Source organism: Callithrix jacchus, chromosome 13 (genome assembly GCF_049354715.1).
Source record: "Callithrix jacchus isolate 240 chromosome 13, calJac240_pri, whole genome shotgun sequence".
NCBI lineage: Eukaryota > Metazoa > Chordata > Mammalia > Primates > Cebidae > Callithrix > Callithrix jacchus.
In genome coordinates, this window is record NC_133514.1 from 41,800,251 (window position 1) to 41,828,097 (window position 27,847).

The following is a 27,847-nucleotide window of genomic DNA, read 5'->3' on the forward strand; positions in this document are numbered from 1 at the left end:
TCATCTCACAGGGTCACTGTGAACCTTACATGATCTCATCCATGTAAGACTCGTGACAGCATCTGGTGCTCGGCTGCCATGGAGCCAATGCCAGCCATCACCATTGCATTTCCACTGTCTTTCATCTCTGATTTCTTTCCAGAGTTAGGCCTTTGGAAAGGTGGACATAAAATCTTCTTAAGTAAAAACCAGGTTTTAAGGTGAGCATCAGTGCAATAAGTTTAAGGAGGGTGAGTAGAGAGAGAGAGAGAGAGAGAGCGCGTGCTTCTAACGGCACCTGCATTCTGGTTCCCTTACAAAAAGGAGCAAACTCAGAATGCAAAATGGAACTGCCATGATCTCTGCAGATGCCTTTCTTCAAAGCTGAGTTCTGCTATCCCTCTAATCAGAAAGATGAACCATCAGAAGAGCAAATCTGTTCCAACTTGTCCTAAGAACTGGAGAAAGCCAGACCAGGCTAATGCTTGTTTCTACCCATTCAACAGCAAAATTAGTCACCTGGACTTTATTAAGGAACTGAATATGTTCCAAGAATTCCATGCATATAAGTGCTTATAGATGCCAGTCATCAAGATCTATTAAGGGTAATTCCTCATTTTCAAGAGTCTGAATAGGATACTCTCTGCAACTCCACATTCTGGAGAAAGGTTTTTCAGGCCACAGATTTTCTCTAGTCTTGTAGCTGGTAATAAAATCAAGTTAGATTATGATTTTATGAAAACGTAAGTCATAAAAATCCTTTGGAAAACTTCTCTTTGGAGCATCCAATACATTCTCTCTTTTTTTTTTTTTTTTTTTTTTTTTTGAGGCGGAGTTTCGCTCTTGTTACCCAGGCTGGAGTGCAATGGCGCGATCTCGGCTCACTGCAACCTCCGCCTCCTCGGTTCAGGCAATTCTCCTGTCTCAGCCTCCTGAGTAGCTGGGATTACAGGCACGCGCCACCGTGCTCAGCTAATTTTTTGTATTTTTAGTAGAGACGGGGTTTCACCATGTTGACCAGGATGGTCTCGATCTCTTGACCTCGTGATCCACCCGCGTCGGCCTCCCAAAGTGCTGGGATTACAGGAGTGAGCCACCGCGCCCTGCTCAACTCATTCTCGTAGGTCACAGGACAACTAAGCTATCCAGGAATAATGCAGATCAAATGGTTTTCTCTAAGTCATTCATCAAACAATACTTTTGTTTTAAGCACTAGGGGAATTATGACTTCAAAGAAAAATCAGTTTCCTAGTCTTTAGAGTTTAATGCACATTACTACATGCTCAAGAACAAATCATAAAAAAAATCGATTTTCTTTCCAATGTTGAGAAGTTGCCAAAAAAGGCATGAGCTATGACATTCCTAAACAGAACAACTCAGTATTTTGTGTTCCAGCAACAACAGGAAAAGTAAGAAGGGTTCATCAAAAGCAAGCAGAATGTGCTCCTCCAATGTTCCCCAGACACCGCGTCATATTTCACTTTGAAATGCATTGCCATTAATCACTTTTTAAAAAGACTAAAATTGCCACAAGGAAGAATAGGCGGGCCAGCAAATGTTATATTCAATGTTGTTGTTTTTTTTTTTCTTCTTCTTCTTTTCTTTTGAGACGGAGTTTCGCTCTTGTTACCCAGGCTGGAGTGCAATGGCGCGATCTCGGCTCACTGCAACCTCCGCCTCCTGGGTTCAGGCAATTCTCCTGCCTCAGCCTCCTGAGTAGCTGGAATTACAGGCAGTTGCCACCATGCCCAGTTATTTTTTTGTATTTGTAGTAGAGATGGGGTTTCACCATGTTGACCAGGATGGTCTCCATCTCTTGACCTCGTGAACCACCCGCGTCGGCCTCCCCAAAGTGCTGGGATTACAGGCTTGAGCCACCGCGCCCGGCTATATTCAATCTGTTTTATATGAAAAATATAAAAATAAACGCTTTATCAGTCACCACAGCTCCTTTATTAATTCAATAGAAAAAAATAATCGAAGGCACATGCTTTTGGATGCAAAGCACAGGCAGAGTTCTCGCCACTGCAAAGGGAAAGAGGGAGGGACTCCTAGACCATCCAGGAAGCAGAACTCATCGGGTGCCCGCGCTCTGCCCGGCGGGAGAACACGCGCCTTTCGCACTCACCGGCGTGGTCAAGGCCTCCCTGGCCCCTGAAAAAGGCCAACATTTATGGTGCCTTACTTACTTTTCAAAGAAAATGAGACATGTGTACCCCTCCCCTCCCCGCTTTTTCTTTTTTCTGCTCGGGTCACCCTCGGGGCAGGGTCCCAAGGAGGAGGCCGGCTCCCTCCCGCGCCGGGTCCATTCACTCTAGAGCAGGCAGAGTCACCTGGCTTCTGCGCGGCAGGGTGAGGCCTACGTGGGAATCTAGGGAAGGCCGGAGGCAAACACTGCAGGAGAAGGTGGGGGAGGCGAGCAGGGAGGCCAGGGGAGGGGAGGGGAGGGGAGAGGAGGAGAGGGGAGAGGGGAGCCGGTAGGCCAGGGGAGGGGAGGAGAGCCGGGAGGGGAGGGGAGAGACGAGCAGGGAGGCCAGGGGAGGGGAGGGGAGGGGAGCGGAAGGGAGACGGGAGCGGGCGAGGGTGCGGGGCGTGGAGCGCGAGGCATCTGCGGGGACCTGGGCAGCTCCTCCCAGGTCGGTTTCCCCCTTCCGGGGAGGCGCTGGGTCGGGCCTTCTCACCGGGGTCGCTGTGGGGACCGGTCCCGGGACTGACGCCCTGGGCTGGGATCCCTGCTTCTCGCCCGCGCACTCTTGCTTCCTGGGGGGCCACCGCCAGCGCCCTGCAGGGCAGGGTACAGGGACAGGGGACGGGCGGGTCTTCGGGGATTTCCACCGACTGTGTCCACGCCGCGCCTGGGGAGCGGGAGGAGCAGGCGGGTTCTCGCCCTCTGAGCCCAGGCGAGGAAGTGCCTTGGCAAGGCAGCCCGGGTCCTCCAGGCGACACCCTAGGTCTCCGAGGCCAGTTCTCACCCGCAGACATCCGCGTCTTCCAGTGCCGAGGCCGCTATAACCAAACACTGTAGCCTGGGTGCTTCCTCAGCCGCACAACACGCTTCCTCCCGGTTCTGCAGGCCGGGAAGAGGTAGCTCCCGTGAGGGCCTGGGCGTCCCTCAGGGACGGCGCCTTCCAGCTGCCTCCGAGTTCAGCAGAAGGGACGAGGGAGTCCCCAGCCCTTTGACTGAGGCCAGGACCCATCCATGAAGGAGGTGCCTGTGGACTTAACCGCGGCCCCAAGACCTCACCTGTTAATGCTGCCACGTTGGGTGTAAGGTGCCAAGCTGCGAATGTTGGGGCCACCGAGCTCCTTAGGAGCACACGGATGCCATGCGCTCAGTTTCTAATGTTCTCACAGGCCCAGCACCTTCTTATATTAAAACAGAAAAGGAAACAGCATTCCGGCATGATGCTTCATTAAAGATTATCACATGCAGATTAAAAAGCGTTAGAGATATTCTAAATCATTAGTATTGGTTGAAGTTGCCATTAGAGACTAAACAGGTTTTTTTTGTGCTTCTTTGTTTTATCTCTACAACAAACTATGGTTTTTATAATAATACGAAAGACCAGTAGGATAAAAAAGTTTTTTTAAACAAAACTTTACAAATCCACATTTATATTCAAATCAGCAATGATCCCTGCAGCGTGTTGGGTCCTTTTTCCCCCCAAAATTATACGTGCAAGTCCTAGCCCCTCACACCTTTAAGGTGGCCTTATTTGGAAACAGTCTTTGCAGAAGTAATAAGGTAAGGATCTCCAGATGAGAGCAGCCTGCGTGGGGTACAAGGCAGAAAATCAAGGCCTGAGTGCGTGTGGACACACACCCCCACCCCACCCCCCAGGGACGAGCCCCGGCCACTCATCTTCCTTGTCACAGGGCCAGGCACAGTGGGGCTCACCCCGAGTCACAGGCCTTGGTTCCCTGCCAGCTAGCAGAATTATTCAGATAGCCTGTCACATCCTCCCATGGGACACGGCACCTGCCTTCTTCATACTACACAGCCTGCACTCCACAGCCGCTGGGCGTTCATTCTGTTTCTAGATGTGGCCCTGCCTGGCAGGCCCTGTCTTCCTCCCTGAGGCAAGTAAGTAGAGTGACTCACACGTCACCTGGCCAGTGTCAGGCATCAAGTGTGCAGCCATCCGCATGGCCCCAGGGCATAAATTCCTCCCTCACCAGACCCCTTTATCCAGGTAGGCCCTAGACCCAATGACTGGTGTCCTGCTAAACAGCAGAGAAGACAGAGCTACACAAAGAAGAAAAGAGGTCTGGAGAAGAAGGTAGGGGCAGAGCCTGGAGGGACAAAGGGACACAACCTCAAGGTGGGAAACCCTGCCAGGAGCATCCAGAAGCCCAGGGGGAGTTCTCCTCCAGAGCCTCTGCCTCCCTCAGGTACCCTGTCCATACCAGACGGCAGAACCTCACCTCCGCAGAAGGACATGACCCTGTCCACACCAGACTGCAGAGCCTCACCTCCGAAGGAAGACATGCCCTGCCCACACCAGACTGCACAGCCTCACCTCCCCAGGGGGACATGCCCTGCCCACCCCAGACTGCAGGGCCTCACCTCCGCAGGGTACATGCCCTGCCCACACCAGACTGCAGACCATCACCTCCGCAGGGGACATGACACTGTCCACACCAGACTGCAAGCCTCACCTCCACAGGGGACATGCCCTGCCCACTCCAGACTACAGGGCCTCACCTCCGCAGGGTACATGCCCTGCCCACACCAGACTGCAGACCATCACCTCCGCAGGGGACATGACACTGTCCACACCAGACTGCAAGCCTCACCTCCACAGGGGACATGCCTTGCCTACACCAAACTGCAGAGCCTAACCGCAGGGGGGCATGACCCTGTCCACACCACACTACAGAGTCTCACCTCCTCAGGGGACATGCCCTGCCCACGCCAGACTGCAGAGCCTCACCTCCACAGGGGGACGTGACCCTGCCAACACCAGACTGCAGAGCCTCAGCTCCACAGAAGACATGCTATTACCACACCTGACTGCAGAGCCTCATCTCCGCAGGGGAAGATGCCCTGCCCACACCACACTGCAGAGCCTCACCCCGGAGGGGACATGTCCTGCCCACACCAGACTACAGAGCCTCACCTCTGGAGGGGACAGGACCTACCCAGGCCAGATTGCAGTGTCTCACCTCCCCAGGGGGACATGCCCTGCCCACACCAGACTACAGAGCCTCACCTCCACAGGGGGAAATGACTCTGTCCACAACAGACTGCAGAGCCTCACCTCTGCAGGGGGACATGCCCCACCCACACCAGACTGCAGAGCCTCACCTCCACAGGGGGACATGACTCTGTCCACAACAGACTGCAGACCCTCACCTCTACAGGAGGACATGCCCTGCCCACACCAAACTGCAGACCCTCACCTCTGCAGGGGGACATGCCCCACCCACACCAGGCTGCAGACCATCACCTCCTCAGGGGACACGAAACTGTCCACACCAGACTGCAGAGCCTAACCTCCGCAAGGGACATGCCCTGCCCAGACCAGACTGCAGAGGCTCACCTCCACAGGGGGACAGGACCCTGCCCACACCAGACTGCAGAGCCTCACCTCCGCAGAAGACATGCCGTTCCCATACCTGGCTGCAGAGCCTCACCTCCACAGGGGAACATGCGCTGCCCACACCAGACTGCAGAGCCTCACCTATACAGGGGGACAGGACCCTGTACACACCAGACTGCAGAGCCTCACCTCCACAGGGGGACATGATATGCCCACATCAGACTGCAGAGCCTCACCTCCGCAGGAGACATGCCCTGCCCACGCCAGACTGCAGAGCCTCACCTCCGCAGGGGGACATGCCCTGCCCACACCAGACTGCAGAGCCTCACCTCCGCAGGGGGACATGACCCTGCCCAGACCAGAATGCAGAGCCTCACCTATGCTGAGGACATGCCCTGCCAACACCAGACTGCAGAGCCTCACCTCCGCAGGGGAACATAATCCTGTCCACACCAGACTGCAAAGTCTCACTCCACAGGGGGACATGCCCTGCCCACACCAGACTGTAGAGCCTCACCTCCGCAGGGGACATGCCCTGCCCACACCAGACTGCAGACCCTCACCTCCACAGGGAACATGCCCTGCCCACACCAGACTGCAGGGCCTCATCTGCGCACGAGGAAATGACCCTGTCCACACCACACTGCAGAGCCTCATCTCTGCAGCAGACATGCCCTGTCCACACAAGACTGCAGGGCCTTACCTCCACAGGGGACATGCCCTGCCCACACCAAACTGCAGAAACTCACCTCCACAGGGGACATGCTCTGCCCACACCAGACTGCAGAGCCTCACCTGCGCACGAGGAAATGACCCTATCCATACCACACTGCAGAGCCTCATCTCTGCAGCAGACATGCCCTGTCCACACAAGACTGCAGGGCCTCACCTCCACAGGGGACATGCCCTGCCCACACCAGACTGCAGAGCCTCACCCCCACAGGGGACATGCCCTGCCCATGCCAGACTGCAGACCTTCACCTCCACAGGGGACATGCCCTGCCCACACCAGAGTGCAGAGCCTCACCTCCGCAGGGGGACATGCCCTGCCCACGCCAGACTGCAGAGACTCACCTCCACAGGGGACATGCCCTGCTCACTCCAGACTGCAGAGCCTAATGTTTGAAGGGGGACATGCCCTGACCACACCAGACTGCAGAGCCTCACCCCTGCAGAGGACATGCCCTGCCCACAAGAGACTGCAGAGCCTCACCTCCACAGGGGGACATGCCATGCCCACACCAGACTGCAGAACCTCACCTTTGCAGGGGGACATGCCCTACCCACACCAGACTACAGAGCCTCACCTCTGGAGGGGACAGGACCTACCCATGCCAGATTGCAGAGTCTCACCTCCCTAGGGGGACATGCCCTGCCCACACCAGACTGCAGAGCCTCACCTCCACAGGGGGACATGACTCTGTCCACAACAGACTGCAGACCCTCACCTCTACAGGAGGACATGCCCTGCCCACACCAAACTGCAGAGCCTCACCTCTGCAGGGGGACATGCCCTGCCCACACCAGACTGCAGACCATCACCTCCGCATGGGACACGACACTGTCCACACCAGACTGCAGAGCCTAACCTCCGCAAGGGACATGCCCTTCCCAGACCATACTGTAGAGGCTCACCTCCACAGGGGGACAGGACCCTGCCCACACCAGACTGCAGAGCCTCACCTTTGCAGGGGGACATTGCCCTGCCCACACCAGAGTGCAGAGCCTCTCCTCTGCAGGGGGACATGCCCTGCTTATACCAGATTGCAGAGCCTCACCTCCACAGGGGGATATGACCCTGCCCACACCTTGCTGTCAGACTTCTGGCCTCCAGGTCCCTAAGAAAATGATTACTGGTGTTTTAGGCATTCAATGTGTGGCAGCTTGTGAGAGCAGCTGCTCTCAGAGGCTACAGTACCTTGCCATGATTTTCAAGAACATTTTCTTCTTGTTCTGACAGCAAAAATACCGCATAGGGAGTCTGGCTGGCGCAGCTGCCTGAAACACCTGCAGCAGGTGAGAAGTCAGTTCAGAGCCCCGTCTCTTCCTGCCCTAACTCCAAGGCTCGCATTCCTAAACCAAGGCTCAGGGTGGTCCCCACATCGCCTCAAATGGCATCTTCAGCTGTGTCCCTGGCAAGTGCATGATAGATACTCACAGAGCAGACGGTGCTGCCAGCGCACCTCCCAGCCGGACTGACTACACTGTGACTGCAGTTTCTCAGGTGCAGTTGGAGGCAGCGGCCCTCTGTGCCGAGTGGCCTGCACTCCCCTGCTCAGCAGACTCAGTGGAGGTCCACCCGTCAGAGGGCCTTTGCCTTAAAGGAAGATAGATGTAAACCAGCCTTGGCAAGAGTCCTGGTGTCACCTAGTAACGTTTTGTCCCCATTGCTTGATGTTGAGACAAACATGTTTTCCGCAAGCATGAAATTAAATGTTACTAAATTAAACTCAGAGCCTTCCCTGTAGCCTCTCATCCTCGCGTTTGCATCAGCCGACAACCTGCTATCCACACTCCGTTTCAAACCACCCCGTTTCAAACCACCCCGTTTCCATCCCATCCTTCAGCAGACACCGCTCTGAGGCTCAACTCCTCTTTACAGCAGAACTCAAAACAGACTTCCATACACCAATCCAATCTCCTTGCCAGCTGACACTGATTGGGTTTTCACCGCCAAAGCAGCTCTGTCCCCACAGCCGTGACCTCCAGGTGCCCTCGCAATGCCAGCCCTCAGTCCCCATCTCTCTTAGACTCCTGGTGTCTGATGGCCCCACGCTCTCTCCTTGGTGGAACATTTCCTAACACCTCACTCTGGACACGATGCCCTTCCCATCCTCTCAGCTCACAGGTCACCCCTTCTCAGCCTCGCCTTCCTGACCCCGGGATGGTGCAGTGCAGGCTCGTGGTGGACTCTCCTCTCTGAAGCCATGCCCTCTGGCACTGTGTCTGCTGTGCCCCTCCTTCCTATCTGTAGGACCACCGGGTTGTCTCGACCTAAATGGCTCTGCCCTCATTCCCCTGGGAGGAGATGAGAAGGGACAACCTCACACAGGGCCAGGGCCAGGGCTGGGCAGGTTGGAAGGGAGGAAGACCCCTGTGCTGGCACAGAGGTGGCAGGAGGAGGTGGCAGTACAGCTCAGGCCTACTGGGAGAGAGCAGAGAGTGAGCCTGGGGCTGAGCTCACAGGACATCCCTCAAACTGAGTTCAATTCCTCTCTACACATTTGAGAACAACACACAAGCCAGCCCTTTACATCGACATTTCCAGACATTGGTATCTTGTTAAGTGCCTTAATGCAATTCTGAGATCGTAGAGTGAGGCCGCACACACATCTAACAATAATCTACGTTGCACTTAACCCAAATCACTGTGGGCAATTAGTATAACTACCAAGTCGCCTGACTTACAGCTTCTACTTGGTTCTATATGAATTGTGCTCAAGCAAAATCTAGGACACATTCAATCAACTAGTTAATTTAATATTTAGTATATTGGTAATAACAAGGACTCTGTTTTCTAAGTATCAAAGGTTGCAGAAATGTAATATTGAATTTTATTTATAACTATGTGATAATTACACTTAAAATATGATAATTAAATTCATGCAGGAATCAAACTGGAGGGAGAATCAGGGGCAGGAACCAACCAGGTGCAGAGCTGGGGCTGAGCGAGGGAAGGGGCTGCGCAGCATTCACGGCACTCACCAGGGATGGTGTCTGCAGGGCAAGAAAAACAACACACACACACATCCCTACACATGTATACACACCACACACACATGCACACACACATGAACACACATGCATACACCTCCCAACATATACACACATCCCATACATGAAAAAACACCACATACACACCACACATGTACATCTCCATACATGTGTACACACTATAGACACACATCCTTGCATGTATACACACCACAGACACATACACCCATACATTACACATCCCAGTATATTAAAACACACCACATATACACACCACACACACCCCCATACATGTATACACACCACAGACACAGGCACACACACACACCCATATGTGTATAGACACCACACAGTCCTACACACCCATACCTGTACACACACACCCACACATGTACACACACCCCCACATATGCACATTTACAAACACAGAGATACACTTTTTTACAAACATATTCCATCATATAAGAAGTCTCATTGCCAAATTTGAACTTTGAAAAACAGATTGCTGAAGAGAGGGAACATGCTTCTGAAAACTGGATTTTTCAGGTTTCATTTCATTTCAAACATTTTAAGTGCACTTTATTAAATATAAAGAAGTTCTTTTCTAATAATAACAGCGAACACAGATTTTAGACGAAAGGGCATGCTTTCCATGTCCAGAGTCTAAAATAAACCCGTCTGCACAGCTGGAATGACACACGGCGTTTCTGAACTGACCCGGCAGTGTGGTGCCTCAGGTACACCTGGGGCGGTGGTCAGCGCTGACCAGACCGGTGACTAGAGGCAATTCCCCATCATGCTGCACCCTCTGCCCCTCAAGGGAGCATCCGCAGGAGGGCACTCAATGCCTCCCACCCTCTTCCAGCATTGTCACAGCAACACCGGCAGGGAAGTCACCAATGACTGATGAACAGAATTCGGGTCAGCACCGCACTCTCCAGGTTCAAATGGACACACACAAACCAGACCCACACATGGATGCACCTGCCACAACTCAAACACCTTTCCACCCTCGAAACCCTGTTCTATGACATCAGCCCTGCTCTGCCAGTTTTGGGATATCTTTGACACAGGCTGAGATCTTTCCTTCCCTGGCCTCCCCACTGCCAGATCTTGTCGAGTCACTTAGAGTTCAGAGGCAGGGATGCAATCGGGGAACCCCATCAGTAAAGGAAGAAATAAGAGAGGGGAGCTTTATGAGTCCAGCTGAAAACAAGAGGACACACCAGCCAGACTCCTTGGAGGAGCGGGCTACTCATTCCTCACCCCCAGTACAGTCTGTGGCGAGGACAAGACCCGTCTGCTGGCCGGCTCAGTGGGCTCCAGGTGGAACACACCCGCCCTGCGTGCCCATGCCACTGCTTCTGACTTCACACAAAGAACTGATGTTAAGTTTCTATCACTTACATACAGCAACCTGCATTCAATTTTGTGCTCCCAAAGTCTGCTTCAAGTCGGCCGCTTGCAAACTGGGTCATAGTTTCTGACAAAGCCTCTCTGTTGCTAAGCTAACTCCCAGGCTGAAGATGCCCCTGCTGTGGGCGAAAGAACAGAGCACGCGCCCCTGGTGCCTGAGTGTCCCCCCTATCCCGGGAACCTGTGCTGGAGCCGTCACCCTCAGCCAGACCTGGGGTTGAGGCCGGGACGGCTCTCTGGGAGCATCAGGGAACCTGTTGGAGAGAGGCTCACACGTGGGACCAGGGGCCACCTCAAGGGGGGTGATCACAGCTGGGTCTGGGAGCTGCAGCAGAGAGAAACCAGCATGAGGAGAGAGCCGAGGGTCAGGCGTGTTCACAGGCACGGGCGTGTGGAGCCCTGTGGGTTTATACGGCCTGAGGCCCACTTCATGCTCACCCCACATTATTTTTAATAAAGGTTGTGGAGCGGCTGCCCCACTTGCTAATTACGCCTTATGTCTTTAATCATCATATTCCAAAGTAACAAAGGTATTGGTGTCTCCAGTTTATCAGAGGAAGCAAAATGCCCGCTTCCATATCTCAGAAACCAGTCGACCTTCAGCTGTGCTCTCCACGCAAGCATGGACGCCAGACTTCCTTTGCGAATCCCCTCCAGAAGCAAAAACGTGACTGACTCAAGACATTTGAGAGGCTGCCATCAAGTGTAAACCTCGTAAGACTGTTCTCTAACATCCGAAAGAAATTCTACATCTTGAACACAACATTCACAAGAAATTCTCATGAGCGGGCACTGCCATTGCTTCATGGTGGAGATGGGGGCAGGGTACCCTGCCCAGTGGCCTGGAGGAGGCTGCTGACTCCCACCGCAAACCCAGTTTCATAGAACCACGCCAGAACCATGCCTTACGCTCGCTCTCAGACACATGGATCCACTTGGGGTTTTCCAGAACTATAAGCAGGTTATTGAGTATTCACGGGTTTTAAAGGATCTCTCTCTCTCTCTCTCTTCTTTTTGAGATGAAGCCTTGCTCTGTCATCAGGCTGGAGTGCAGTGGCACGATCTTGGCTCACTGCAACCTCCACCTCCCAGGTTCAAGTGATTCTCCTGTCTCAGCCTCCCGAATAGCTGGGACTACAGGCACATGCCACCACACCAGGCTAATTTTACGTTTTTAATAGAGACAGGGTTTAACCATGTTGGCCGGGCTGGTCTCCAACTCCTGACCTCGTGATCCATCTGCCTTGGCTTCCCAAAGTGCTGGGATTACAGGCATGAGCCACCGCGTCTGGCCTAAAGGGTATCTTTAAAACGATACCTTTTCCATATTGTTTTATTCTTTTTAGGAGTGCAATGAGTTTTATAGAAGCACTAACCAAATCAGCAAGGTGGGCTTCGGAGGGCACGTCATGCCCAGAAGCAGCCACACCAAGTTCTGTTGCTGGTAAGGGCAGGTTTCTGGACTCTGCAGGAGGCATGTCTTAGCAGGGCGCTTCACTGGCACTCTGTGTTGGATGAGGACTGCCCGGCTCCCCCACATCGAGGTGAGCACAGGAGAGCTCATGTTTATTCTTGTGCCGTGGTCCACAGCACACCAGCGCTGTCCTTTTCAATTTGGGGCATTCATAAGTGTGATTGTGTTTTTCAGAGAGCTTTACCTCTGAACTCAAAATTAACTTTCATGTGATTTTGGGCAACACCCCAGTTTTTCTGATTGACAGACAGAGCTAACACCTATCTGGTAGGGCACATGGGAGCGCTCTGCTGTCGCACGGTGAGCCACTCGCAACTGCGGCCGCTGCCATCTAAATTACTTTAAAATAAAGGACATTAGAAACAGTCATTGAGCTGGATGGGTCTCATCTCATGTGCTGTGCGTCACAGGTGTGTACAGGCTAACGTGTTTCCAGGTGGCACAGATACAGAACATTCCCATCACTGCAGAAAGTCCCACTGGCCAGTGCTACAGCCGAGTGTCTGAATGGCAAGCTGCCAGCAGGTGGGAGCTGTCGTGTGGCCGTTTCAATGCGCTGTCTACTTACTAAGAGATCGTCTAATGTTCTGCTGTTGAGTTCAAGGGGAGTTTTCTAGAGGTTTGTCATGTATGTGAAAGTGCTCTAAACTCTGCTGAAGATAAGGCACAGTAAAAAGCCTGTTGGCACCCACACACTCTAAGAATTTTCTAGGCCTTGCTCACTACTTCCACATATCCAAGGGTCAGACTAGATTGGTGACTGTCTTTACCCCTATTTTTCAGTTCCCTGAGCTTTTAAAACATATATTAAACACTAATTTAAGAATTACATGAGTCCTCAAACAATCTGCTGATGTGACTTACTTTAAAACAGAAATTTTACACGTATAGATCTGATAATTGCCAGCACACTGCAGTCAGATGAGAAAGGCAGGGTTTCCCAGGGAACGTGGTGCTCAATGGCTTGACAGCTGTGTCACAGCAATCCAGGCATGGGTTTGGATGACTGGAAGGAAGTGACTTTCTGAGTGATCTGGCTTCCCTTTATGGTGACAGGTCTTTTCAGCGGTAATTGCAGAGGAAGTGTGAGGGAGGGAAAAATGGCACATTGGATTTGGAGGTTTGAAGGGTCTGGGCTTCAGTCTGGCCTCTGCTCTTCTCCAGGGAGGATAGATGGCTCCCTGGACCCTTCACAGTGTGTCCTCAGATGTCACCCAGTCTTGTGGCTACCGGACTTGCCTCTGGGCAGGACAATGTCTAGAGATGTTCCGTAGACACCCTGGGTGGTTAGGATTCATTCCTTTCACAAGAGTCCTCACCATGAGCAGCCCCTATGTGCACACACTACTTGGGCCTGAGGATACTTCCGTCAGCAAAAACAAAGTTCACGTTCACTGGACTTAATTTTACCATGGAGAGAGATGATTGCATAAAGCAGCTGTGAGCTAGTGATGGCTCAAAGTATAATCATCTTTCATTCCAGAGGATGGAATGACCAGAACGGAACTCACTAAAGATGTTAAATACCCTAACCGTCTCCTGCACGTAGGATAAAATGCTGCAGGATTTATGATTCCATAAAGAAATGGCCATGAGAAAATAACTCTTAGTGGTAAAAAGTCAGTGACGTTTCACAGCTGGGCTGTCAGTAGTTTTAAAGGAAAAGTGTTTTTCCCGTCAAAGTGAAAGATGCTATTTACATGTTGATGGAAGGAGCTGAATTGCTTCAATGCCTTTGTGTATATTTGCAAACTAAATGTCTCTTTTCTCAGAATGTCATTTTAATAGTATCTGGAGAACGTCATCAAGAAAGAGTTGGGTTTGGATGATAATTAAACACAGAGCAGATTCTGCAGGGGGCGTGATGATCCCTGGAGAGGCACAGAGTGTGTGCCTCACTGCTCCTGCTTGTACTTGGATTTGATGTGCAGCTGAAATAAAAAGATCAGTTTAATCTGGAACACCAGACAGACCAATCAGTTACTCTCCACTGTAAAATTTAGACAGGATTTTGCCAGCTCTCAGATCTTATTTTTAAGTGTGGCATCTTTTTTCTTAAGCTGATTAAATAGAGAAATCCAGAAACATGGCTAGGCATCTTTGTAGAACCTTTTTGAGCCAGATATTATTACCAGGGAAAGCCCAGAGGCTCCCTTTTCTTAGCCCACCCACAGATGAAAGCAGGTTTTTAGTTATTATTGCTTGTAAGGTTTTGGAATGTTTTAGGAGTTTACCAATTGATTTCACCCATTTTGGGCAATGTAAAAGTGTGTGAAGATAAACTACAGGTTGTCTTCATTTTTTAAGGTTCCGGGTTTATTGTTTCTAATTAGCAAGCCTGGTGAGTTTCACATGAGAAAAAGAAATAATAAGGTTTTTTAGACCTCTCTTCTTCAAGTTCATTCCCCTGTGAACTGAGACAGTGTTCACAAAACCAAAGTGAAAGAATTCAAATGTTGACAAATAACTCAGGGCTACTACAAACCCCACTCCTTTGGGTTGGTGGGAAGTGGGGGAGCAGAGACCACTGGGGAAGAGTACAGGGTCCCCAGAGACCAGGCCTATTTCAGAACTTTCACTGACATCCTCCAACTGCGTAACATGAGTGAGCCCCACTGTGGGCCAGCTCAGGGCAGGGGATCCCCCAGATACTTGGGGTAATTTTTCAGGTGAATTCCCAAAGGTCATGGCTCACTGATGCTGGGACCCCAGCTCTCTGCCCTGTGAAGATGGGGTCTGGAGGGGCCGGGCAGAGGGGACCCCTCTGCTAACTCTTCCTGTTGTGGACAACTTTCTCCTCCTGGGACCTTCTCCCTGCTTGGCTCTCCTGATGGTCTCCCTACCTCTCAGCTACCAGTCACCTGGGAGGGAGGACTCCATCTCTTCTACGTAACAAAAGATGCCACTGACACTATTTTATACAGGACAGTGCTGCTCTGGGCGATGCCCTAGGGAAGCAGGGAGCTTAGCGCTTCCAGGATTCACCGGGAGTGCAGCTACCCTCTGGAGACAGAGTCTCAGCCAGGGCTATCTGCAGAGCCAGATGTCCTCTACACAGCCTGAGACGATTCCAACCTGTGTTAAATTGCAGCCTCGCCCAGCGGGCATCCTCTCAGAAATTGAGATCTTGATGGGATGCGTAAAGAGCTGGCAGCCACTCGGATGGTGACGTGGATTCATCACAGAGGTGGCTGTCTCCCAGCAATTGCTCTGTGAGTTGCATTTGGATGGGTCTGCAGAGCCAGGCATTTTGGAAGGTAGAGCTCTTCTGGGGTAAAGCTGGACTGGGTGGAGCCGGTGTTGGGGGATACCCAGACCCTACCAACTTGATGATCCTGAGTGGGAGAGGTTTGCAGCAGGTGCCCCACATCAAATATTTTTTTTTTAAATACAGTATTTAAAGATTTGCTTATTCTTGTCTCAACCCTGGGAAATGGGGAAGGACACCCCCGTCTCTCCCTCTGATGCAAGCTCTCCCCGAAGCTTCTCCTGCTGGCCTGTGGGCCCCACAGCCCCAGGGAGCCCGGCTTCCATCCTGCATACCCATCACTGCTCTGAACGTGGTTTCATAATTTTGTTGGTCTCCTGATTAGACTGTGAGCTATTCTGAGGACAGACACAGGGACTTGCTTTTCTTTCACAAAAATAGCAATAAGAAGAAAATTAGTAACAGCAAACAACACATACCACTTGCTCTGTACAAGGGGCTGTTCTAAGGGCACCACACACGTGGACTCACTTTAAATGGTGTTATCATCCTACCATGTATCATCTTAAGGAAGCACAGAGAAAATAACTTGCCCAAGATCACCTAACTAGCTGGTGGTGAAGCCAAAGTTTTCATTCACAAAGTTTATCACACTGTCCTGTGCAGAGCAGGCATTTAATAAAAAGCATTTATAGTGTGTATGTGTAGGGATGGATGAATGCAAGAATTAAGAAACCAACATTTAAAACATTCCTTTCAGTCCTAAACAGCTAATTTTCCTGCACTGGTAAAGAGCATAACCGATCCACTCATGAATTAGAAACAGGCTGTCTGCCGTTAGAGAAAATTCTGGGCAAGACAACTTGATAAATATCATGACACCTACAGGGCTCAGCCATGGCTCTTGGTTCAGAACCTGGGCTGAGGTCCCTCTGCGTTGTCATACGGGCTTGGAGGGCTCTGAGGCACCGCCAAGGCAGGGCAGAGCGGAACCTGGGACTGGGCGCACTTTGGCAAACATCACTCGCACTGGCCGGAAACTGCCCCTGAGTCTGGGCAGATATAAACGGGCCATTCCTGGCTCCTCCTCCGTAATGCATTTTTATCCATGGCAGCCCTTAGGACTGCGTTTACTGGCCAGGCCCATTCCCCTGCTCCTCCCTCTCCTCTTCCTCCCCTCTCTTCTTCCTCCCCTTCTTCCTTCACCCTCTTCCTTTTCCCTCCTCCTCTTCCTTCTGCCCCTCCTTTCCCCTCCCTCTTCTCCTCTTCTCTCCCCTCCACTCCCTCCTCCCCGACACCCTCTTCCCCTCCTCCTCATCTTTATCAATCCCAACTCATTTCATACAAGGGGAGGTGGAGTGTGTGAAAAACTGGACCTGTAAGTATCTCTCAGGGAAAAATATTGGTAATTTATGTTTTTTTCTGTCTTCTTTAGAAATTGTTTATCAACCAATGGGTACCATGCACAAAGGGGATAGTGAACTGGGTGATGTACACTATTCCGGGGGAAGGTCTCAGCATGTTCTGCCCAGCTAGATGGCAGGGTGTGTGGGCACAGCCAGGGGTGGAGCTTTGCAGCCCAGACCTGGGGTCCCAGACACGTGTGTCCACCCAACACCTGAGACGTGGCCAGGCCACACTGCACCATGAGTTAAAATATATCTCAGAGTGTGAGGACTTCATGAGAGAAGAAGAATTATAAACCATTTCATGAACAATTTTTATATGGATTCTATGCTTACATGACATTTGGGGTTTCTTAGGTTAAAGACATGACATTAAAATGATTTCACCTGTCTCTTCCTACATGTTCTGTGTCCACTAGAAGACATACACTCCCATGCGGGCATTGTTTCTGTGTGGCTGTGTGACCTGGGGCTCCAGGCCTGGCTTTGTTCTCTGGCTTCCCCTCCATTTGCTACCTGGCATAGGGCAGGCCCAGCCCAGCTCTGAGTCTCAGTCCCTGGGCGAATGAAGATGATCCTTGGAGGATCCTAAGTATGGGGAGGACTGCGCAAAGCCATGAGTAGCACGGGGAGACGAGCACTCTGCAGGTGCCCGCCTGCCCGGGAGGGGCCCGAGGCAGGAGGCAGGAAGAAGGAAGCTTGCACGGGAGAAGAGAAACCAGCTCTGCTGTCTGTGAGGACAGGGCAGAGACAGCATGTGGTTGCTGGCATGGAGTCCCTTCCCCAGGAGGTGTCAGACATGCAGCAAACGCCAATCCCAGTGCTCTCCTTCTCTACTCTATCGAATTGTGCAGCCGCTGCTCAGGTGTATCAAGTAACACATGTGATAAGCTTAACCATGCTCCTCCCAAATCCACATGCTGATGTCCCCGCCCTCACTGCCTCACCACGTGACTGCACTTGAAGATGGTGCCTTTGAAGAGGTCATGACATGAAGATGAGGTCCCGCTGGAGTAGGGTGGCCCTGATCCAGCATAAGGGTGTCCTTCTAAGTAGAGATGAGGACACAGACACACACAGAGGGATGGCCACTGGGGGACGTAGAGAGGGGATGCTGCCTAAAAGCCAAGGAGAGGCCGCAGAGGGAACCAGCCCTTGGCACCTCGATGTGGCATTTCCAGTCTTCAGGACTGTGGTGGAAGCCACATCTGCGGTGGAAGCTACCCAGTCTGTGCTGTTTGTTGTGGCAGCCCCAAGAACTGGTGCAACACACAATGCAGACAACATCTGCAAAGTCCCTGGCTCACAGAGGCACTCATACAGTGTTAGCACTGGCCTTGATAGATGTGTGTGTGTGTGTGTGTGTGTGTGTGTGTGTGTGTGTGTGTGTGTTGCTTCTGTTTTTTTGATACAGAGTTTCACTTTGTTGCCCAAGTTGCAGTGCAGTGGTGTGATCATGACTCACTGTAGCCTCGACTCCTCCAGGCTCAGGTGATCCTCCCACCTCAGCCTCCTGAGTAAGCTGAGGCTGTAGGCACACACCACCATGCCTGGCTAATTTTTTGATTTTTTTGTAGAAATACGGTCTCTCTTTGTTGTCCAGGCTGGTCTCGAACTCCTGGGCTTGAGCGATCCACCTGCCTCAGCCTCCCACAGTGCTGGGATTCCAGGCGTGGGCCACCACACCCAGCCTTGTTTGGTGTTTTTAACACGTAGTGAATCATCCCCAGGAAGCTTAGCTATCACCAGAAAACCTCAAAGACCAAGCCCACAGGTCATCAGATCCACAGAATCCAGAGAAAGCTGAGTGGGGAAAGCCGCAAGCAGCCTGGCTAAGGACGCAGGCAGTGTTCAGAGCACTTGTTGATCCTCCAAAGGCAATCACCCAACCCCCTTGATTCACACTGCCAAAAGGTGTAAGTTCCTCCGGTGGCTAGTGAAGCCAAATGTCTTCTATCCTAAGGACGGGCAGACTGTCTGAGACAGGGTGTCCCTCTGTGGGTGGGTCTCGCCCCTGTCCCCTCCTGGTGCTGAGGCACATCCCTGGGTTCTCCAGGGCAGCTGGCACCCTTTCCTTCTTGGGTTCTGCCAAATTCTGTAGCAAGACAGAGAACCAAATACAAAATGGGCAGATTGATTAAAAGCTGGTAAAATAGTGAGGCAGGGCCATTCGGAAACCAAATTTCCCTGCAACTTTAAAAGACATGGGGAGTGAAAGGCAGAACAGGGATTTCTTCATTTCTGAGAAGGAGAGCCCTGCACCAAACCTGTGCCTGCCTGGAGGAAGTTATGCTCCATCCACACGAGTGAGTTGCACGTGAGGGGTGCAGCCTCCTCGCCCCTCTGATGCGTGTTTCTCCCTGTTCTGAATGTTCTGACCCTCAACTGGCCCAGGAAGGTACCTCAACCACTGGTCACCTGGGAATTGTGCCCCACATGACTGGACTAACACTGCAACTCAGAGAAATTCCACAGTTACCCCTTTAGTTAGTCCCTCTTCCTCTTATATCCTGATGTGGCTTATTCAGGATGAGAGAGCAGCAGATTTCAAGGCCCTGAGTCACTGAGGGCAAAACTTGCAAAGGACATTGGAAGCTCCCGCAGGCAAGAGACCAGACCTCGCCACCACCTCCCCAGCAGCCAGCAGCACCCAGAGCCTGCTCAGGAAACAGCTTTTATGTGAAAAGGAAGTTAGGAAATAGGTATGATTCATTTACTCTTTGAAACATCTGTGAGCCAGTTAAGTGCTGGGGCTGCTCCAGGCTGAGATGGAGGCAAAAGAGAGAGGAAAGTTCCCTCCTGGATGTTGGAGGGGAATTAGCCGTATGATAAGCAAATCACTACGACCCGTATCAGAGCACTGGGCCTAGGCTCTAGGCAGAGGAAGGAGTGTGGGTTGGGACGGGGGAGAAGATGGCAGTAGGCCAGGAGGGAGGGGGCCCTGAGCAGCCTGGGTCAGGCAGAGGGGTGGCTCTGCAGAGGGCATGTGTAGGGTGGACGGGGCAGACCCCACTGCAGCTGCCTTCCCTGCTGGCAGATCAGTCACCAGCCCCTGAAACTGACAGAAGCTTTCCTTGACTTTCTCCTAAGGGGAAAAATAAATGCCCCCAGAATCACACACAGAAATGTACAGAGTGGCAGGTGGCACTTTTTCTTTAGTGGTTTAAGTTTAAACGCTCCACTAAGTCATGCAGCATCGCAGAGCACGTACTTGGAAAGGCACAAAAATGTTTCCCATCAAGTTTAAAGAAAATAAAAGCTCTTCTTAAACTACCTACAGGAACCATAGTTTTAAAATTTCCCATTTTTGAGGTTTTTAAATAATCGGAACTTTAACCATGAGATTTCAGAAAACAAAATCCTAAGTGTGGGCTTTGGTAGGGCTCAAGAATCTGACTCTGACAACATTAAACGAATGGAAAATACATGTGGGTGTTTTACAGCATCAAACACCAGGAACGAAACTGAAAGCCACACAGAGTTTTATAGAAACTCGAGTTGCAAATCAGGTATTCTAAGACTTAAAATACCATCAGTGTTAGCAGCCTGGAGACCTCTGAGCAGAGCTGTTTTTTCCACTTTCATTTTTAGCTGAAACAGTCCTCCTGGTGTGGATACTGTATCCAAGCCACGCTCTTAATAGATTAGTAACTTAATACATTTATGTTAAATGGTAGTGTTAATTATAAAATGACATTACCAGTATTATAGTTTAAGTATGGGCTGAATAAAATGAGTGACCCCCCTTCAACATTGACTAGAACCATTTACATATTTATAAAATTGGTCTTTCTAAATCATTAGGAAGAAACGACTGCTTATCACTTTGAGATAAAATGTAAACAGGAACAGTATGTAGTCACCTGTTCACCTTTCACAGACGATTTGAAAGCAAATCATGGAAAATTACCCATGTGGCTGATACAGAGACTGAGTCCAAGTACAAATCAGAGAAGGTCCCGTTTCTTCCAAGTTTATTATTATTATTAAATAAAAACGCAGTACGGACCACGGTAAGAGGTTGGAAGACTGACATTCAATTCAGTTCAATTCCATGGACATTTCTAAAGCATTCTGGGTGTAAGACGGGGGTTACCCTGACCCTAACGCTAGCCCATCTTCAGCAGCCAGACATTCTAATACACCACCATCTCCCTCAGGTTGGAGCATGCATAATTTTATGTTGAATTAAAGTAACAAGGAAATGAAATAATTTCCCTCGAGGGAAAATTATACATGTTTAAAATATAAAAAATGTTGAAAAATGAAAAGTATTTTTGCATCAGAGCAAAGGAATTGTATCTTCTCTTTCCTCTCCGAGAACTTCCTGATACCTTTAGGACCAACCACACAGCATGGACCAAGAGCCCCCCATACAAATTAGGGTGGGTTTACTTTTGTGCACAATGGCAGGCTTGTTCCTTATCATCAGAATAAGCCTGGTCTAGAGAGAAGGGTGGGCAGAAAGACAGACGGCGAGGACCCCTCAGCATCTGTGTCCTTGTCAACATCCTTGGATCATCTGTCCTGAGCATCTCAGTGGGAAAAGGGTCCAGAACCCTGACTCAGGACACTACAGAGGAATCGATGGCAATGCAGAGAATCCAAATCAGTCAAAAGAAGCCAGTGCCTTCAAATAAGGCGGACAATGGTGAATGCCATGCTAGAAATACAAAGAGATGAATTCTAAGTAGCCAGAAGGATTTGAATGATTTTTAATTTGCAGTTTCCTGTTTGATGAACTGTATTTTCCAAATGTTTTATGGTAAGGGTTAGCAATGGGCTATGCAGGAGCTGCCACTGGAAGGGCCAGTCACAGTGAGGGTGAAGAAGGGCTGGAGCCAGAGGCTGAGAACCTTGGAATGTAGTCTGCGCTAAGGACTTCCTGGAAGTTCTGGGAGCAGGAGGGTGACGATCCAACCGATAGAGGGAAATCCTGGCAGCCAAAATACAAGACACACGGGAACGGGAGGAACCTGGAACTTTGGCTTTCAGGCCTGGAGAGCTTTGGAAAATGCCCACGCCTGCATCAGGATCTAAGGTGGGCAGACTCTAGCAGATCTGAAAACTCTCTGGGAGATTCCAATGTGCAGTCAGGCCAGAGCATGACCCCAGAGGAAGGACAGCCGGTGAGGAGCCAAGCAACTGCACTCAGGAGAAAGCAAGTTACGGATTTAGGGGAGGTCCAAGGGAACAGCCTGAGTATCTCCTATCCTTTGTCCAGACCTCTGGGATTCAGAGTGAGTTCTTCCAGAACCAGACCAGAGGGAAAAGTCAGAGGCACACTCCATGGTGAAGAGGAGTCAGAGGCACACTCCATGAGAAGAAAGGAGTGGGACCTTAGTAGATGAAGTTAGGTTTTTGAGCTAAAAGAAAATCTGATGTGTTTCACCGTTCATGAACTGGTATAAATGTCTATGCTCTTTCAAACCAGCAGCTAATTAGATAGAATGCAGTTTGGAAATATCTTTATCTAAAAAAGAAAAATGTTAAAAAATCAAAAGTATTTTTGCATGAGAACAAAGGGATTTTTACAGTCTCTTTCCTCTCTGAGAACCTCCTAAGCCTTCTAGAACCAATCACACAGCATGGACCCAGAGCACAACCTGCTTCGTCTGCCTTTCCTCCTTGTTTCCCTCTTTCTCCTTATCTGTCTTTTGTCCTCCCTTTCTTTCTCCTTCCTAACTCCTTCCCTTTCTTCATTCCTTTATTTCTTTGCAAGGTCAGGACCTACCTATAGCCACACAATCTTCCTCAATAAATTAGTAACAATGAATCCTATTAACAAGGACCAGGCTTCCACCCAGCTGTCAGGGAAGAGGGCAGCAGCAAGAGCCCATGCCCTTAGCCTCTGACTCACCAAGGAAATTTGTGTTTAATAACAAAACGACATGCGAATTTTTAGGATCAGCTCATGTCTTAGCGTATTGGTCTTCTCGGTGTTTAATTCTCATTTGCCTGCATGGTTTCCCATCCTGAATGATCAGCTCTTCAGAGGCTAAAAGAGAAAGAGAAAGCGTTAGCCTTAAGTCTAGTATTCTTAGTTTTCTATGTCGTTTTCAATCAGAAAGACAATCCTGTGAGATATATGATGCCCACTTTTGAGAAGAGGACACCAAAGCTCTGAGAACTGGAGAGACACGCCCAAGTCATCTTATTAACAAATTCTATCTTTTGATCCCATGCCAAGAGCTCAAAAACAGAACCGCGCCAACGTCCAGATCCTGTTCAGTAACACACTTCAACCTGTCTCAAGAAATCTTGCAGATTTGTGTACATGTAGAGAAATAATCTATCCGTCCGTACATACATATGTGCACACACAGAATTACATCCCACACTCGGGTGTACTGTAATGAGTTGAGATGTCAGAAAAGTGCTGACACTCTTCTACAACTAAAAGGTTATAAGAAGATATTCATGCTCACTGCTTTTAAAAAAAACCATGTGAGCACAGAAAGAGCCAACATCAGACCAAGGACTGCTTAACAGGCAAGTGTCCAAAGAATCTGCAGAACTTGTAGGGAAGGTTAGATGGAAAAAGCATGCCACTCCTTATTTTTAGTTTCTAACGCCAACCTTAGCAGCACATTTGTGATTTTTCCCCCAGACAGGCAAGGAAGGGAAGCCCTGAGCCACACTCATTCCAAGCTAATTGCTTCTCCCAGCCTGCCTGCGGGGCCTGCCCTGGACTGGGGGCCGACCAGCTGACGGCCACTGGAAGAATCAGCCCCAACCTGGGTGCAGGTGACCAGAGTGTTTAAGGACAGTGACATGTTTTCCTTGATGGATGTATCCTTGTGAGAACCCAGGAACAGCTTTCCTTGTGAGGGAACCAGATGAACCATCTCCTGAACATGGGGACTCCGCAAAATACTAGAGATGCCCAAGCACAGGGCGAATTGTGTCCTTCCAAAGTCGCTCTTTAGAAAAGAGAACTGCCTGACAGCCAAGCTTTTCCGTCTCCCACATTACCGGGTCCCTTTTTGGTGGCTCAGGAAGGACTAGCTGAGGACACTTTTCCGCAGGCAGGCACCCCCATCACACCCACAGCCGCTGGAAGGGCTGCTGAGAAGAGAAGCCAACATGGACAGCACAGTGGCCACTCCCAGGCCCCACCCCACTCACATGTGTGGGAGTGAGTCACAGCCGGCCACCGCAGAGTGAAGACCACCCACCTTCATCACGTGTAATGCAAATGGGGACCTGCCATAAGACTTCCTGTGAGGGCCTCATGCAGGGAGGTCGAAAACATGCTGGACTTCAAGCAACTCAGGCCAAAGTGCCCACGGATGATGCTCTGGAAAATCACAGACGCGGTTCTAGTGATGATATGAACACAGCCGGCTGCATGAACCCCATGCTTCGTGGCGTGAGAGTGAAAAAAGCCATCAGAGTTTGATGTGTGTGATTTGAAAAAGGCAAGGCTACCTTTGCAGATGACTTCAGCGTCCATGTGATTCTATCTTCTCGGTTTATTTAAATCGGACAACCAAAAAAACCTTGCAGAGGCAATCTTCTCATTGGGAACTGAAGCTTTGTTGCACAAGTGGGGCCTTCCTGGGTAAGAATGGGTTAACAAAGGGAAAGACCAAATTCACTGTTTCCTTCTGGGGTCTAAGCATGAATGAGTGGGTTCCTTGTGAGGTGCTGCTTTGAACCCTGGGTACATGGGGGCTGGCCATTCTGAAGTCTCACGGCTCTCTAATTCCACGTGGTGGTGTTGGAACTAAATAGCTTGCAGGATAGACATATTTTATAGAATAAAACATATCAAATATCTGTCAATCCATCTTTCTGTTTAAGAAATGAGAAGTGGTCTATTCAAAGCTAAACACAAGTAAAAACAAGTAACCTCCTTTAGTGAAGGTGGACAACTTCGACCTCAGGCATTTTGCCTGTCCAGACACAAAGAACCTCCTCTCACTAGCTGTGCTCTCCAAGTGCCTATTCCAGGCCCAGGCATCACCTCACCTCTGCCTCCTGGGAGCCCTCCCCTGCCCAGGCCCCTTCCTGCTTCCTGGCTCCATCCATTTCTCACCCTCCTCCTCCTTCCTCCTCATGCAGGGACTAGGCAAACCCAAATGCAACACTCACTCCTTCCAGAAAACAAAGCTCCAAGGATTTGTCCCAAATCAGAATAGTGTGGGACATGTAAATATTTGGGGACATGCTGATAGACACAGAGAGCTATTTTTGGACAAAGGGCTCTTGAACACACCTGAAATCTACCCACAAGGTGCTGAACTGGTCCTTGGAGAGGGGCCATGTTTCTTCTGAGTCAGTCTGTTGCAATCAAACTTTGTCATACTTCATAGCACACTTCTAGGTTATGCTTGGGATGACTGATCTTAACCACGATTTAGAAAACTCAAGAATACTGGAAACAGAATTGGTGAAAATAACTCAAGTCCAGACTTTTGAATACATCTAGTTGGATCTGACTCGTTGGTTAGACAAGCCTACTTACTTGCATTTGACTGGTCTCTCAGATTAATATAAAGAAAATGTATTTATACATATTGAGAATTGGTTAATTCTAGCCTTAAATGCAAAATTCATACACTAGCAGGAAAAGAAAGACAAGAGGAGCAAAAAGCATTGAGTTGTAGGTTTTAAATGAGTAAATGTTATGGCATATGACTTATAACTCAGAAAGTTGTTTTTTAAAAAAATAACTTCAATAAGGGGCAGGTTGAAGTCACATACCTCCAGAAATAATTCCCGAAGAAAGATGTAATATCACTTTTGTAGTATTCTGTCTGGGAATGAATAACTAGAATCTAACGTGAGGAAACAGAAAAGAAATTGCAAACTTTTCTGAAACATAAATGGTCTGTATTCTTCAAAATCACCAGTATCCTGAAGGACAAACAACAGTTGGGGAAATTTGCCAGATTAGGGACATGCCACATGTGATCCTGGACTAGATCTTGGAGAGAAAATTGTCTTAAAGGATATATTTGGGACGATTAGCAAAATTAGAATGTGGATTATAGACAAGATTAAAGTATTGCTGGGCAAGGTGGCTCATACCAGGCCGAGGCAAATGGATCACGAGGTCAAGAGATTGAGATCATCCTGGCCAATGTACTGACACTCCGTCTCTATTAAAAAATACAAAAACTGGCAGGGCACAGTGGCTCATGTCTATAATCCTAGCACTTTGGAAGGCTGAGGTGGGTGGATCACGAGGTCAAGAGATGGAGACCATCCTGGTCGACATGGTGAAACCCTGTCTCTACTAAAAATACAAAAATTAGCTGGGTATGGTTGCACATGCCTGTAGTCCCAGCTACTCAGGAGGCTGAGGCAGGAGAATTGCTTGAACCCAGGAGGCAGAGGTTGTGGTGAGCCGAGATCGTACCATTGCACTTCAGGCTGGGTGATAAGAGTGAAACTCTGTCTCAAAAAAATACAAAAACTAGTCAGGTGTGGTAGTACACACCTGTAGTCCCAGCTACCCAGGAGGCTGAGGCAGGAGAATCGCTTGAATCCGGGAGGTGGGGGTTGCAGTGAGCTGAGATTGCACCAATGCACTCCAGCCTGGGCAACAGAGTGAGACGCTGTCTCAGAAGAAGAAGTATTGTGTTAATGTTAAGTTTCCTGAACTTCATAACTGTACTATGGTTAGGTAAGAAAATACCTTTGTGGTTTTTTTTTTCTTTTTTTAAGTCAGGGTTTCACTCTGTTAACCCAGGCTGGAGTTCAGTGGCTTGATCCTGGTTCAGTGCTCACTGGAGATCATTCAACCTCCTGGGAACAAGTGATCCTCCCATCTCAGCCTCCCAGGTAGCTAGGGAAGGTAGGTGTGCACCACCACGCCTGGCTAATTTTTATTTTTTATTTTTTTGTAGGGATGAGGTCTGCTATGTTGCCCAGGCTGTCTTGAACTCCAAGCCCCAAGCAATCCTCCTGCGTCAGCCTCCAAAATGTTGGGATTGTAGGAGTAAGACATTGTGCCTCACCAATATCTTTGTTATAAGGAAGAAACTCTAAAGTGAGAGGCATGATGTGTGCAAATTACTCTACCACAGAGAGAGTAAAAATCAACACAAAAGGAATATATATATGTTTACATCAAATTATTATACATTAATATACACCTACACAAAATGTGTATATATGTGCATGAAATATAAAACATGTAACTGAATATAATATACATACACATATATATGTATGTATACAGAGAGAGAGAATTATGACAAATAGACAAACTTAAAAAAAACTCTAGATAAAAGATACACAAAAAATTCTCTAAATTATTCTTGTAACTTTCCCACATGTTGAAGTCATTTCAACATAGAAAGGTTTTATAATATAAGTCTATGGGGGCCAGGTGTGGTGGCTCACATCTGTATTCCCTGCACTTAGTGAGGCTGAGGTGGGAGGGACTGCTTGAGTCCAGGAGTTTGAGACCAGCCGGGGAAATATAGCAAGACCCTGTCTCTGTAAAACTTTGAAAATTAGCTAGGTGTGGTGGTGTACATCTGTGCAGCTACTCCAGAGGCTGTGGCAGGAGAATCCCGAGCCCAGGGGTGAGCTGTAGTGAGCTACGATCACACCACTGCAGTCCAGTCTAAGTGACAGGGCAAGGCCTTAAAAAGTCTGAGTCTGGCCAGGCATGGTGATTCATGCCTATAATCTCAGCACTTTGGGAGGCCAAGGCGGGCAGATCACTTGAGGTCAGGCATTTGAGACCATTCTGGCTAACACAGCGAAACCCTGTCTCTACTAAAAATACAAAAAATTAGCCAGGCATGGTGGCATGCCCCTGTAGTTCCAGCTACTTGGGAGGCTGAGGCAGGAGAATCACTTGAACCCAGGAGGCGGAGGTTGCAGTAAGCCGAGATTGTGCCACTGCACTCCAGTCTGGGCAACAAAGCAAGACTCCATCTCAAAAAAAAAAAAAGTCTGAGTCCAACTTTGAAGAGTTTACCCTCTTATTTAAAAATAAATAAATAAATACAAAACTTGTACAACAAATTGACAAGAGATAACTAGGTATTATGTTTTTTTTTTTTTGAGATGGAGTCTCACTCTGTCATCTAGGCTAAAGTGCAGTGGCACGATCGGGGCTCAATGAAACCTCCACAATCCAGGC

General features: G+C 49.5%; 1 protein-coding gene and 1 long non-coding RNA gene across 14 annotated transcripts in view; both read right to left on the reverse strand.

The window, feature by feature from the left end:
• Nucleotides 1-826: 826 nt before the first annotated feature.
• Nucleotides 827-6,417, reverse strand: LOC118146799 (uncharacterized). 2 transcript variants are annotated; one of them, XR_013525299.1, is made up of 5 exons: nt 6,272-6,417; nt 3,224-3,345; nt 2,952-3,046; nt 2,661-2,834; nt 827-2,133 (listed from the first exon to the last, which is right to left on the reverse strand). It is a non-coding gene; the product is annotated as an uncharacterized LOC118146799 (long non-coding RNA). The 2 variants fall into 2 exon arrangements; XR_004732792.3 differs by having other exon boundaries at nt 2,661-3,046.
• A 14,275-nt stretch (nt 6,418-20,692) lies between these two features.
• LOC128929440 (putative UPF0607 protein ENSP00000332738) overlaps nt 20,693-27,847 on the reverse strand; it is a 41,264-nt gene continuing 34,109 nt past the window's right edge. For 4 of the 12 annotated variants that reach the window (XM_078347541.1, XM_078347542.1, XM_078347540.1 and 1 more), the window contains 3 exons: nt 24,962-25,523; nt 23,919-24,300; nt 20,693-22,738 (listed from right to left, as the gene is read on the reverse strand). The gene's annotated coding sequence lies outside the window, so the exon portion shown is untranslated. The remainder of the gene's footprint in view (nt 22,739-23,918; nt 24,301-24,961; nt 25,524-27,847) is intronic. The other 8 variants (XM_078347543.1, XM_078347538.1, XM_078347539.1 and 5 more) reach the window with 8 other exon arrangements.